Genomic DNA, 6231 nt, shown 5'->3' with positions numbered 1-6231 from the left:
GGCCCGGGACCGCGGCCCCCTCTGGTCCCGTGCCAGCAAGAGCCGCGGGCCCAGGTCCGGACACCGGCGTGGGCAAACCCGATGGCCGACAGAAAGGGGGCCCGAAAATGGTAGTTTTTTTTCCCGTTGTCCGATTATTATTAGCATTATCTCTGGCCAAGGGGGGGCCGATAGTAAAAGATTGCCCGGGGCTACCAGGAGTCTAGGTGCGGTGCTGCTTGTTGTGCCTCTCGTGTCCCTGGCCTGTGGGCAGGAACATGCCTCCAAAACCTTTCTTGGGAGCACTTCCTGGTCGCTGGTGCTCAGCAGCTTCACAGGCTAAAATGTTCACTTGGCAAATGACCTTGTGTCTCTTTTGGACTCCTTGCCCTGTCACTGCCTGGCCCTGCACGTCCAGCTGTAGTCAGCCTGTTGCCTGCCTTGGAGCTGAGTAGACCACTGCATCCCTGCAAAGGCCTCCTTCCACCCTGCTACCCACACAGGAGCATCCTGTAGCCTCCCCCAGAGCTGTGCTGGCACCTCAGGGGGCATAACACCCTACAAGATAAGCTGCTGGAGGCATAAATGCTAGCTGAATAAATAGTGCCATTTTTATGCCAGCACTTTCCTGACTTACAGTTAATTTTCTCAGGAAAAAGCGCTGTGATTAGCTAAGCTGCTTTACTAACAATTATGTTTGGGGTTTTTTAGACCACCGGCAAGTGTTTTTGCTGTGATTCTGAGAGTGTGTGGGCCTGCTTGTGTTCACGTTCTGAATGGCCCTTTAGGTATAAAAGCTTGAGTATCCCAGTCACTGATGCTTGTTGTTAGGAGCTGGGAAGCTAAGCTGTAGAACAGACTTCTTAAAATAATTCCTTAGAACGGCATAGTTGAAGCTTGCATCAGCAGAAGAAGGTAAGATCATAAGGCATACGTTTGTTCATGTTAAGTATTCAGAACTACCGCTGCCCCATTGTCAATGGTGGCAGAGATTTAGAAAGTCGTGGGAAATCTTCCTGTCATGTTCCCGCGTAATATACTTCATGAGCAGAAGAGAGTGTTTAATGTTGCTGACAATGCTCAGCACCCTGGAGATGTAAGCGGGAGGGGAGCGTGGCAGCTTCCCATGTCCTATGCACTCCTCTGCACCTGGGGGCTATACTAAGGGAAGTACTAGCCGCATATTTTTCAAAAGGAGAAGATGCATGTTAATGATTCTGCCACCCTTGAATCCTTGGAAACCTTATTGACTGCTTTGCAGTTTCTAGGTATGACAGTAGTATGTATTCAATCTGCTACCAAAGTGTTCCTGGATTTAAGAATGAAAACTGAGCCCTAAGTGGCAATTGGAAATAATAAAAACCATTATATATAGGAGTTGTTGCTTTAGAAAACACCAGCTAGTTTGTTTAGCTCAGTATCTCGACAGTGGCTGGTAGCTACAGTTTTAGAAGATGGTGAAAGTGCCCCAGAAAGCACTGAAACAGAAATGCTGGACTATGGAAACCTGGGAATTCCTTCATGACCCCAAATCATAATCAGTTAGCTAATGCCAGGAAACATGAGAAATTGCAAAGGACACCGGAGATGGAAAGGACCTGTGCTTTACTCTAAAGCACTACAGCACTCTGGGGTAGTGCAGCTTTTAGTAGAGCCAATTTAGGAGTGAAGTAAATTATATTTAAGAATAACTTAAAGATTAAAATTAAATTAAAGTGCTTTCTGTTTGACAAAAAGAAGGAATGGCAAAGAAGAAAGCCACCTGTTTGAGTAGGTGAGCAGTTTACACTATGATGATGTACCTAAAAATGTAGGCACAGTATAATTAGACTATAGTCAGGGCTGATAGCACCTCCAACAATTAAGATAGTTCAGCTTTTCCTTTTTAAGATTCTATTTGCAGCTGCTATCATTTCACCAGACACTAAATGCTCCTATGGACAGGCAGGGAGCCTATCCCGACTCCCTGGAAATCCAGCATGTCAGAGCAGATACGATTTATTGAGTCTGCTGGAGTGTGGAAATTAATGCACTCCAGCAGACTCTAGTGTCATGTGTATCAGTGTCCCTGTGCTGAAAAATGATGACAGGGCAATGAACGTTGGTTCAAAGTGCCCCACCACCATTTTTGAGCAGGGGGGTGCTGAAACATATGACGCTTGGATGCTTTTAACTAGTGTGGCTTGCTAATTAAAGCCCGCCCCCTCATGTCTCCTAGAGCACATGTAAAAATGCCCTGTTTGGACTGAAATATGTGCTTGGTGTCTGTCTTGTGCTGAAGTCCTTTGGAAAAAATATAGCCAAAATAATTCAGTCATTTGACTCATTTCCAAAAAAAAAGAGGCTAGGGAAAAATATGTTGCTTTGTCTCTGTTGCTTCCATGGTGCTCCTGAGGGTAGATCCAGGGTTTCCTAAAGGGGAAGTGCAGGATCTGTAACCTATACAGCAGGGGTGACTGTACCCCCTCCATTCCCAGTCTCCATTGCCACTGGCATGAGCAGATGGGGACTTTATATGTTCATAAAGCAATTGAAAAATCTCCTCTCCCTGGTGTTGTTGCTTTCCCCACTGTCCTGGGGGTGGGGGAAGCACCAGAGCTATTCCTGCCCACCCCGTCTGGGCTGAGTGGGGGTTGCAATCGGCTGGGGACGGGGACAGTGGTAGTGGAGATGGGCAGGAGAGTCCCTGTGTCTCGCGCCTGGTCTTGGCGGACCTGTCAAGGGTGCTGCCACCACTGCACCTATAACTCCAATGCTCAATAGCTACTGATTCCTCCAGTAATTTGTCCAAATTCTTTTTGCATCTGACTAAACTGTCAGGTTCCACAACACCTTGTTACAGTGAGTTCCACAATTTAATTACATGCTGTGTATAAAAGACCTTTCTTTTGTTAGTTTTAAACTTACTACCTACTAGTTTCATTTGATGACTCCTAGTTCTTGTATTGTGCAAGATAGTAAATAATAAATGAGTCTCTATTTACATTCTCTTCATCGCTTAGTATTTTGTAAACCCTTATGTCCCTTCTCAAGTATCTCGTGTCTAAACTGAACAGGCCCATCCTCTTTCATCTTTTCTCATATGAAAGGCCCTCCATACCACTAATTATCCTTGTTGCCTTCTCTGTACCTTCTTTAGTTCTTCTATATCCTTTCTGAAGTGTGGGGACCAAAACTGAGAACACTATTCAAGGTGTGGATACACCATGGATTTTTAAGGGGGCGTAATAATACTTTCAGTTTTGTTTACAATTCCTTTCCTAATAATTCTAATATTATAAAAGCCCAAGTCTGTCTGTCTGTCTGTCCGTAACGCTTTATTCATGCTCTGCTTGGCTGACAAACAGCCAATCAGAACACGAAGAAGCATCTGGACAGGTGGCAGCCTGCCGCCATGATGGTGGGGACATGGGATGGAATGAGGGGGGGAGGCGAGGCCAGCAGCTCTCCTTACCTGTTCCTTGCAGGTCATGACAATGGAGCGCAGGTGGGGGGGCAGCTACCGGAGGTGGCCTTGCCTTGCCCCTGCTCCTTAGATGTAACAGGGGTGGTGGCAGCGCAGGGGGGTGGGGGGTCATAGTTTCATAGTAGCTAGAGTCGGAAGGGACCTAGGTAGATCATCTAGTCCGACCCCCTGCCTTGGCAGGAAAGAGCACCGGGGTCAGATGACCCCGGCAAGGTGCTCATCTAACTTCCTTTTAAAAATCCCCAGGCTAGGAGCCTGCACCACTTCCCCTGGAAGCCGGTTCCAGGCCCTAGCCGCCCTGACTGTGAAGTAGCGCCTCCTAATATCTAATGTAAACCTACCCTCCGCCAGCTTGTGACCGTTATTCCTGGTCACTCCTGGCAGCACACGGGGGAACAGGGACTCCCCCAATACCTGCTGATCCCCCCTGACCAGTTTGTAGCAGGCCACAAGGTCCCCCCTTAACCTTCTCTTGTGGAGGCTAAACAGGTTCAGGTCCCGTAGCCTCTCCTCATAAGGCCTGCCCTGCTGACCCCTGATCATACGAGTGGCCCTCCTCTGGACTCTTTCCATATCGTCCACGTCCCTCTTGAAGTGTGGCGCCCAGAACTGGATGCAGTACTCCAGCTGTGGCCTGACCAGTGCCGCATAGAGGGGGAGGATCACCTCCCTGGACCTGCTCGAGATGCATCTGTGGATGCATGACAGGGTATGGTTGGCCTTCTTGACTGCCTCCCCACACTGCTGGCCCATGTTCATCGTGGAGTCAATGACGACTCCAAGATCCTTTTCCGTCTCCGTGCTGGCAAGAGGGGAGTTCCCCAACCTGTAAGTGTGGTACCAGTTCTTCCTCCCCATGTGCAACACCTTGCACTTATCAGTGTTAAACCCCATCCTATTCTCATCCGCCCACCGTTGCAACCTGTCAAGGTCAGCTTGTAGCCTATTGCACCCTTCTAGTGTACCCACATCCCCCCACATCTTAGTGTCATCAGCAAACTTGAACAGGGTGCTTTCTACCCCCTCATCCAAGTCACTGATGAAGATGTTGAACAGTGCGGGCCCGAGGACCGAGCCCTGCGGAACCCCACTGCCCACGTCCTTCCAGGTCGAGAAGAACCCATCCACTACCACCCTCTGGGTGCGGCCCTCTAGCCAGTTAGCGACCCATTTGACTGTGTGGGCATCGACACCACAGTCTCCCAGCTTTTTGATGAGGACAGGGTGAGAGACAGTGTCGAAAGCCTTCCGGAAGTCCAGAAAGACTACATCCACAGCAACCCCTGCATCTAATGATTTGGTGACCTGATCGTAAAAGGCCACCAGGTTGGTCTGACAAGACCTGCCACTGATGAACCCATGTTGGTTGCCTCTGAGCATGCATTCCCCCTCAAGGCCCTCCTGGATGTGTGCCAGGATAATTTTTTCAAAGAGCTTACCCGGGATTGAGGTAAGACTAACTGGCCTGTAATTTCCCGGGTCCTCTTTTTTTCCCTTTTTGAAGATAGGGACCACATTGGCCCTCTTCCAGTCCTCCGGCACCTCACCAGAGCACCACGAGTGCTCATAGAGCCGCGCCAGGGGTCCCGCAATGACCTCGGCCAGTTCCTGTAGAACCCTAGGGTGAAGATCGTCCGGACCAGCGGACTTGAACACGTCCAGCCTCTCCTAGAAGTACCCTGACTAACTCCTCGCTAACCCCTGGCCCAGGCGTGTCTCTCCTGGGGCCCGAGGGGGGCCCAGCAGGGAGGTGGCTGAACTGGTCCCTACTTAGGAAGACAGAGGCAAAGAAATCGTTAAATATGTTAGCTTTGTCATCTGGCATGACAACTAAGTTGCCCATCGTGTCCTGCAGGGGCCCCACATTACCCGGGACCGTCTTTTTACCCCCTATGTATTTGAAGAAGGACTTCTTATTGTCCTTAATCCGGGAAGCTAGTCCTATCTCCATCTCTGCCTTGGCCTTCCTGACTGCCCCCCTACATCCTTGGGCGACTGTAACATAGTCCTTCTTGGTGATGACCCCATCCCTCCATTGGGTGTATGCCTCCCTTTTAGCAAGGAGACATTCCCGGATGCTCCTAGTGAGCCATGGGGGTTTATGTGCCCTCCTGCTCCCTTTGACCCTTGTTGGGATTACCTCCCTTTGGGCATGGAGGATTGTCTCCTTAAGGAGCAACCACTCACCTTGGACATCTGGCTCCCTTCCCCTCTGGGTCCTCAGCGCTTCCCCAACGATCCTTCTTAGCTTGTTGAAGTCAGCCCTCCTAAAGTCTAGGGCTGTTGCCTTGCTGCAGCCCTTTGCCACCTTACGCTGGATGGTGAATTCCAGCAAGCGATGATCACTGTCTCCCAGGTGGCCCATCACCCGTAGCCTCCTCACCTTGTCGTCACCCGTGGCCAGCACCAGGTCCAACAAGGCGTCTCCCCTGGTGGGGCTGTGCACCTCCTGGGTTAGATGGAGGTCCTGCACTCTGGCTAAGAACCGACGTGAGCGGTCAGACTTGGCTGACTGCTCTTCCCAGCAGATGTCTGGGAAGTTCAGGTCCCCCATGATGACCACATCCTTAGCCCTCACTGCCTCTGTGAGCTGACCTAAGAATTCCTGGTCGAGCTCTTCTCCCTGGTTGGGAGGTCTATAGTAGACTCCCACCGTTAAGTCTCTATCCCCTGGACTGCCTTTTACTCTAACCCAGAGCACCTCAGAGTGCCCCCCCCTCTATCCCCTTGCTAATTGACGAGGAAGTATATTCCTCCTTGATGTAGAGTGCTACTCCTCCACCTTT

The sequence above is a fragment of the Crocodylus siamensis genome, chromosome 6 (genome assembly GCF_052110815.1).
Source record: "Crocodylus siamensis isolate JL-2025a chromosome 6, ASM5211081v1, whole genome shotgun sequence".
Lineage (NCBI taxonomy): Eukaryota > Metazoa > Chordata > Crocodylia > Crocodylidae > Crocodylus > Crocodylus siamensis.
The sequence above is the reverse complement of the archived record's forward strand: the minus strand, read 5'-3'. Positions refer to the sequence as shown.